This window comes from Agrilus planipennis, unplaced genomic scaffold, assembly GCF_000699045.2.
Source record: "Agrilus planipennis isolate EAB-ADULT unplaced genomic scaffold, Apla_2.0 scaffold68, whole genome shotgun sequence".
NCBI lineage: Eukaryota > Metazoa > Arthropoda > Insecta > Coleoptera > Buprestidae > Agrilus > Agrilus planipennis.
Window position 1 is genome coordinate 448,608 of NW_020439033.1, and position 8,083 is coordinate 456,690.

The following is an 8,083-nucleotide window of genomic DNA, read 5'->3' on the forward strand; positions in this document are numbered from 1 at the left end:
TGACAATTTTGCTACTTTTCAATATAAGTACATAAATTTATAATTAAAAAGCCTGTTTATGATAACTATTACTTGATGAGCCTCAACAATATCAGTCAAAGGTGAATAATGTAATTAAAATTATTAGGTATTCCATGTTTATTCTTTTTTATTAATTTTCAAATAGAAAAAATGCTTCAGCTTCTTGAAATGACTTCAGGAAAATAAAAAAGTTATAGAAATCTTTGATACAGAATGTGAGAATGCCCTTGAACGAAATATAAATGAAAATTTTAGTTATATTTAGCATTTCAAGTAATAATGCTCTTTGTCTGTCCCATAAAAAAATAGATAACTTGTTTTTAATTAAAACTATTGTCATGTTTCATTTATATAAATTGAAAAGGAAGAACATAAGGGAAAGTACCATAGACAAGTGGCCAAGAACTGCGGTGCAACATGATTTGTTTGTTGTTGTTATTAACTGTTTAAAATAATTTTAAGCAGTCTTTTGTTGAACTCTAATTCCTTATAAGGCTATCGTGATGATCAACTGTGGCCCTCCTTAGGATCCTGGGCTACTAAAGCACTGTACCACATCCATCTACGACAGCTATGGCAGTAATAACTAAAAAATAACATGTATATGAATACTTCTAGAGGAAAGTAAATGGTGAATTAGTGCAAAATGGATCAAATTAACAATAAAAGAACTCACTATATAAAACAGTAGAGATACACATTCCTCTACAATAGTTGATATGTACACTCGCTTTAGTCTTCATCAAACCTTAATTGATATTTTGACACTCCGAAAGGTATTAATTTTCTTGTAACCACCAGTCAAAGGTACTCATTGGAGAATTACTGCAGAATTGATGTTAAAATATTCTTTGGGAATAGTGATTTCATTGTAGATGATTTCTTGTTCTAGTGGGATCGAAATGAAATTATAATTGCCAAGAAAAACGAATTCACTACACTATTTATGAACTAATACATAACATAATACGCTAAAAACCTACCGGAAAACGAGTACAATACTAAAAACTGTTTGCAAATAGCAATGGAATGGTCATGTTTTTGTCAAATTTCAAATGTCAAAAAATAATTTTAATTTGAATCATATGCAACCAAACATACACAGTAGTAGATTGACCTGTATACCGATAATTAATTAACAATTGTAATGAAAAAACTTTTGCGTAGATACAGAATAATGAATCTATATTATTTTTTTGTCTATTATAGTAGTATTAATGCTGTTGTCGGCCATTATAATTTTTCATTGTTAGCGTATTGTTGCCAATGTCGGCCATTATAGTTTTCAATTGTTGTCGGTGTCGGCCATTATACTTTTTAATTGTTGACCTATTGTTGTCGATGTCGGCCATCATGCTTTTTTAATTGTTAACGTATTGTTGTCGATGTCGGCCATCATGGTTTTTTAATTGATGACGTATTGTTGTTGATGTCGGCCATCATGGTTTTTTAATTGATGTAAATCGCGCTTTTTTGGTTTTGAAATATATAATGTGTATTATCAATACTGTATTCCTAATTTAAAATTATGTACAAATAAATAGCCTTTTGATGCCTACGTGAAATATCTTTAACTGATTTATAATAAGAGTCAAGTTGCTTTTGTTTTTAACGAAAACATGCATGATTATTAAAATGATTCAGACAGTTTCTTTTAATTCTATTAATTAATAAAGAAAATATAATGTTCAGTAAAAAAATTAGGTGTACACCACTTACCTACATTATATATATCTTATCGTTAGTACCCAAGTAGTAGAGAGTTATACAGTAACATAAAGACGAATAAATTAACATATCTTGAATAATTGCTGTAGAATTTAATGTTTAAATATTCCTTGGGAAGAAGGATTTCATTATAGATGATTTCTTGTTCCAATGGGATAGAAATAAAATTCACTGTGTTTTTACTTATCACCTCATGGGACAATCGTTACAATCGGGCAAGAATAAGTTTTAATGGACCAATAATAATTTAAAATTACAAATAGCTTTTTACTACCTACATGAAATACCTTTAACTACTTTAGAATAGGTAATAGTTTAGTTTTAACGAAAATTTGTATAATACTTGAAATTATTCATGCAACTATTTTTATTGTAAAAGTTTTGCGTTTTCATTTAATTAATATAGAAATTACAATGTTCTGTAAAAAAATTACCTACTACGTTATATTTTATCCGATTGATACTACATAAGCTGTAAAAAGTTGTACAGTAACGTTATTANTTCTGTCAAAAAATTACCTACTACGTTATATTTTATCCGATTGATACTACATAAGCTGTAAAAAGTTGTACAGTAACGTTATTAAAGTATTCATTTTTGCTAACTTTAATAATTTAATGGTGTTCTAGAAAATACAAATAGAATTATTTATTATTGCATATATTTTTATAGAGTTTAACGAAATTGTTTATAAAACAAACCACCGACAAAAAAGTGCATAAATGTTACATAATAATTTCGCAATTCCCGTAGAAAATTACAAACGGTATCAGTAGGGAAAGTACCGTTTATTTCTAAGGTTGCGATAACTGTACAAAAACTGTTTCGATATTTTTTCAAGCCTAATTTAAATATTATCGTTGGCACAGATAGTTTTTATCTAAATGCGGTGCATATTGCATGTTTTTCGTATTTTGCATAATAACATATCCTTTAAGTTAGTGTCCGACGTTGTCAAAGCATTAAAAAAAATATCGTCCTCATTTGTTTTTCTAACTAGTGATCCTTATCAAGGACTACAAAATAAATTAGAAAATAAAAAAGAATATTTATATAAAGTTGTTGATATGGGGTATCAAACGAAAGGCAATCTAGTGGACAATTCAGAAATGAAACATTGCACTTGGTCTTCAAGGATCTGTCGACATGTTTGTTGTTACAAGGCTCGGTAACTATTAGATCTATATTGACGCAGTTTTTAGAATTTTATAGAATGGCGTTTCTAGTTGGTTACAAATTATATCTGAACAAAAATTGATGAGATTTGACAATTTTTAGCGCAAAGAAGTTATTTATTAATACATTTCTGCAAAGGAACGTTGGCAACACGGCTTATACACGAGTCGTACAATAGCTAATAACTTTGATAAGAATTTACCGTGGCATTTTTCAAATGGACTTCATATTATTTTTTAAACTGACGAGTTATTTTTCGTAAAACTTTTATTAATGTAGGCGACGGTCATTTCGTACTTCGTACTTCGTGTTTTGTATGCAAATTTGAATTGTTCCTTTTTTTTACTTGGTCCTTGCGAATAAGCTGTTTTTCTGTTCATGGTTTGTTCGTGCGGCTCGAGTAAAAAAAAATTAATCAAAACTGCGCGCGAAAATTTTTCGAAAAAGAATGTCACTGAGACACCCCTTTACGTGGCTGAAATTAACACACAAAACAATTCGTAAAGGGTTCTGTTACAGTATAAAGTAAGTTTATTTTATTTTATTATTATCTAGCTAATACTGATCACATATCTTTTTATTGAAAGCTATTTAACTTATTGTTACAAAAGTTTTAAACATCATATTGAGAGAGAATGAGAAAATAAGATGTGTGATGTCGTGAGATATCTGATAGGAACCCTATGTCCTTTTCTGTGCCTTTGACAATTTCATGATAGGTTTTACCCGCGGCTTCGCTCGCATTGATGTTGTCAAACGAGTCAATGATCTTCGACGACCACCACATAAAACTGATTGTTCTATTCTTCAGGAACAGTGCCTTTTTTTCTGTTTAAAAGGTACCTCATGTTCTTTTCTGTATCCTTGACAATGTGTGTACAAAATTTCATGATAGGTTTTACCCGCGGCTTCGCTCGCATTGATATCAAACGAGTCAATGATCTTCCAAGACCACATAAAAATAATTGTTTTATTCTTCAGGAACAGTGCCTTTTTTCAGGTTAAAAGGTACCTCATGCTCTTTTCTGTATCCTTGACAATGTGTGTACAAAATTTCATGATAGGTTTTACCCGCGGCTTCGCTCGCATTGATGTCGTCAAACGTGTCAATGATCTTCGACAATCACATAAAACTAATTGTTTTATTCTTCAGGAACATTGCCTTTTTTCTGGTTAAAAGGTACTCTATTCCTTTTCTGTATCCCTGACAATGTGTGTACAAAGCTTCATGATAGGTTTTACCCGCGGCTTCGCTCGCATTGATATCAAACGAGTCAATGATCTTCCAACCACACATAAAACTAATTGTTTTATTCTTCAGGAACATTGCCTTTTTTCTGGTTAAAAGGTACTCTATGTCCTTTTCTGTATCTCTGACAATGTGTGTACAAAATTTCATGGTAGGTTTTACCCGCGGCTTCGCTCGCATTGATGTCGTCAAACGTGTCAATGATCTTCGACAATCACATAAAACTAATTGTTTTATTCTTCAGGAACATTGCCTTTTTTCTGGTTAAAAGGTACTCTATATCCTTTTCTGTATCCCTGACAATATGTGTACAAATCTTCATGATAGGTTTTACCCACGGCTTCGCTCACCTTGATATCCTAAATACGTGACAAATATCATATAAAATTTATTTTTCTGTTCCTCGGGAACAGTACCTTTTTTCTGGATAAAAGGTACCCCTATGGTACAAAAAAATTAATCAAATTAGGATCTATGTGAAAAACAAAATGATAAATTAATAAACCGTTAAAAAGATAACATAAGTTTTTTGTTAAGTACTAGATATTACATTATGTCGGAATAAAAATTACAACTGTTTATATGTTTATTTCCCTTTTTCGTGGATTGTTACCGACAATGTTTGGCTACTATATCTACAAAAATATTATCAGCACTGTTTTTTGAAAATGTGTACTTACAATAAATTCGAAACAAAAAACTGTACTGTTATTTTTAATAAAAATGTATGTATTTACTGTACTCTTTTATTTAGGTATACATACATTATGTATAAACTTGTTATTTTATGTATCTAATACGGATTATTTTTAAATAGGGACCTAATTTAACGGTATTTAAGTACAAGGGTATTTCAATAACTATATGCATAGCATGGCTTATCACTGACTCAATATACATACATGATATGTACGACTATTTACAATATATTACATAATATTACAGTGACAAATGTATTTTTTTTTCGATTTTTTACTTTTGTTCGTCTCAGTCCAATAGTTAAATATATGTTCATTTTTAGAATTCAAACTGAATTTCCTGATCGTAGTTTCAAAAGGAAACAAAATACAATTTTAAAATCATGACAATAGAGAAAACGATAGAAAAAGGAAAGAGTGCGTACAAGGGATTTGTAGATTTGGAAAAATCTTTTGACAATTTTGCTACTTTTCAATCTACACATCAAAGATGCAATCAACATCATTAAAGGCAGTACAACTGTAGGGATAGATGTGCAAGGGCAAAAGATTACTATGCATAGATTTGCAGATGATATAGCAGTATTAGCATCTAGCAAGGAGGATCTAGAGATAGCTTTAAATAAAATGGAAGCGGTACTGACAGATCAGTACTGTATGAAAATAAATAAAAGTAAAACAAAAATACTGGTATGCAAGGGAAGAAAAAGTAGGGAAAGAGCGAATATAAAGATAGGAGACGAAAAATTAGAAGAAGTGGCTGATTTTAGATACCTAGGAAGTCAGATAAGTGAGGATGGAAGGAGTAGTAGGGATATAAAGCAGAGGATAGCGCAGGGTCGTGTCGCCTTTAATAAAAAGAAGTCACTTCTATGCTCGCGAACGGTTAATTTAGAAATTCGAAAAAGGTTGTTAAAGGTGTATGTTTGGAGCACGGCGTTGTACGGGTGCGAAACATGGACAGTGGGAGCGGCGGAAAAGAAAAGGTTAGAAGCGTTCGAAATGTGGTGTTATAGGCGGATGATGAGGATATCGTGGGTAGAAAAGGTTAGAAATGAAGAGGTATTGGAAAGAATAGGAGAACAGAGGACTCTATGGAAGTCAATAAAAAATAGGCGAGATAGGTTGGTAGGACACCTTCTCAGGCATGAAGGTCTAGTCAGAGACATATTAGAGGCAGAAACAGGAGTTAGGAGGGGTAGAGGTAGACCTAGATTAGATTACTCTTCGCAAATAGTTAAGGATGTGGGCTGTTCTAGTTTTAGGGAAATGCGAAGTTTAGCTCAGGATAGGAAAGAGTGGAGGTGCGTGTCCAACCAGTCTTAGGACTGACGACCTTATGATGATGAAGGCAGAAATTAAATTTAAATTTAAAAGTTCGACTTGCCTTTCAGCTCTGAAAGACGCGAGATTGCGAGCTTTTGCGATGATGAGGTAAGAACTTTGTGGATTTATATCTATGTATCTTAAAAATTTTAATAATGATAACACTTTTTTTCTCAAGCACCTACGTATCAAGTTAATATGTTTTGTTTAATCAAAAAAGGTTGAATCAATATTTCCAGTGATTAAAATTAATTATTCAATTTAATTATGAATGGAACAATACCTATTGTTTAATTATCGGAATTATATAATATTTTAAGTGAAGAGAAATTAAAAAATAATATTAATAAAATAAAAAGTGTTAAAGAGAATCAAATTTTGCTAGAGCTAATAAAATAAAGAAGCAAATTCGTTTGAGTAACTTCATTCGCTTTGTTTATAATTACACTTTACACTCCATCCTTATTCTATTCCGTAGTCCTTCGTACAAATAAAGTTAGAATAATAAAATTGTTCCAAATTTAATCAAAGTAACGAAGAAATTTTAAGAGTTTAGAGTTTAGATACTTTAAAAAATGAACATAATTTAATCTATTGTACTCGCCAACTGCTATTTACATTTTACCATATTATGTATTTCCAGAGATGTAATTTATTTGAAATACTTACATTTAAAATGCAAATACAAAATAAAAAATACCTATTTTCATTTTGTATTTAAGTACTTTTTTGATAAAAGCATTTTGTATTTTATTTAAAATACCTTTCCAAACGTATTTTCTATTGTAAAATTTAAAATATATTTTCGCCTTTAAAAGTTTTGCTAGTATCACTGATCAAACATTTTATAAAATGATGAATAAAGTTGCTAAAATTGGCTACTGAAGGTATTAGAAGGTTAAAAAGGGGAAAAAGAGACATTCCATGAATGCCTTCTAATACTTTAACTGAAGAGAGCCCAAAAAATTCTAGACTCCTTGGAAATGGATAATCTAAAATATTGGATCGATATTATTTTCCGAGTTCAACGCCTTGATCCACGGAATTTTGTAGTTTCAAATTGCTATCAGCACCTGCCAAATCACCACTTATCGTACCTTTAGCAAGGAACTACGAAAAATAATATGGAACTGATATACGCCAGCTGTGTAAAATGGAATACTACAAGATAATGTGGTGTGGTATTAAATGTCTATAATCCAAAATTCTTAGAAAACGATTCGAAAAGCTTCACTTATTAGATGAACCCAAAGCTAAAGAAACTATGGATTCCATTTGTTTATCTTATTACAATGTGTAAAAGATTGGAAACAAAATGAAGTTGTAAATATTTTAATATAAAATGATTAATTTTGATTTTACATCAATAAAATTATTTGCATCCTTATTTTGATCTGATCTTTCACGCTAAACGAACTATTTGAGCATCAGTGTCTTTTTTCCAATTAAAACTGATGGCAAAGGTAAATAAGGAAGCAAATAGATGAATTATTCGTTGCTGAATTGAAGAAACAATAACATAAAGATAGAAAAACTATATCTCAATCACTTCAAACAGAAAAATATAAATCATACTCAATCTTCGCAGCTGGTGATATAGTGCAAACACCACTATTCGCAAAGGTTGAGCCATTTTAAATAATGAAATCCCACATGTCCGATTTGAAAATTTACGAATCGTGTTCTTCCATTACACAAAAATCCATTTTCATTAAAACACATATCATCTGCGATACCCTGTCACGCTATTATATCATATACAAATTAAAATTGACTTGAACCCAGCCGGTATATCTTGGACATTCGCAGCCTTAATTTTTTGGGGGTTCAAGTTTATAAAAAGTCAAAATTACAAAATTCCCTAATAACTCTTAATTTTACAAT

General features: G+C 30.7%; 1 long non-coding RNA gene across 1 annotated transcript; it reads right to left on the reverse strand.

Moving 5' to 3' along the window:
- Positions 1–380: 380 nt before the first annotated feature.
- Positions 381–1,087, reverse strand: LOC108732798. The gene is made up of 3 exons (XR_001937145.2): positions 1,005–1,087; positions 698–909; positions 381–607 (listed from the first exon to the last, which is right to left on the reverse strand). It is a non-coding gene; the product is annotated as an uncharacterized LOC108732798 (long non-coding RNA).
- Between the last annotated feature and the right edge of the window lie 6,996 nt (positions 1,088–8,083).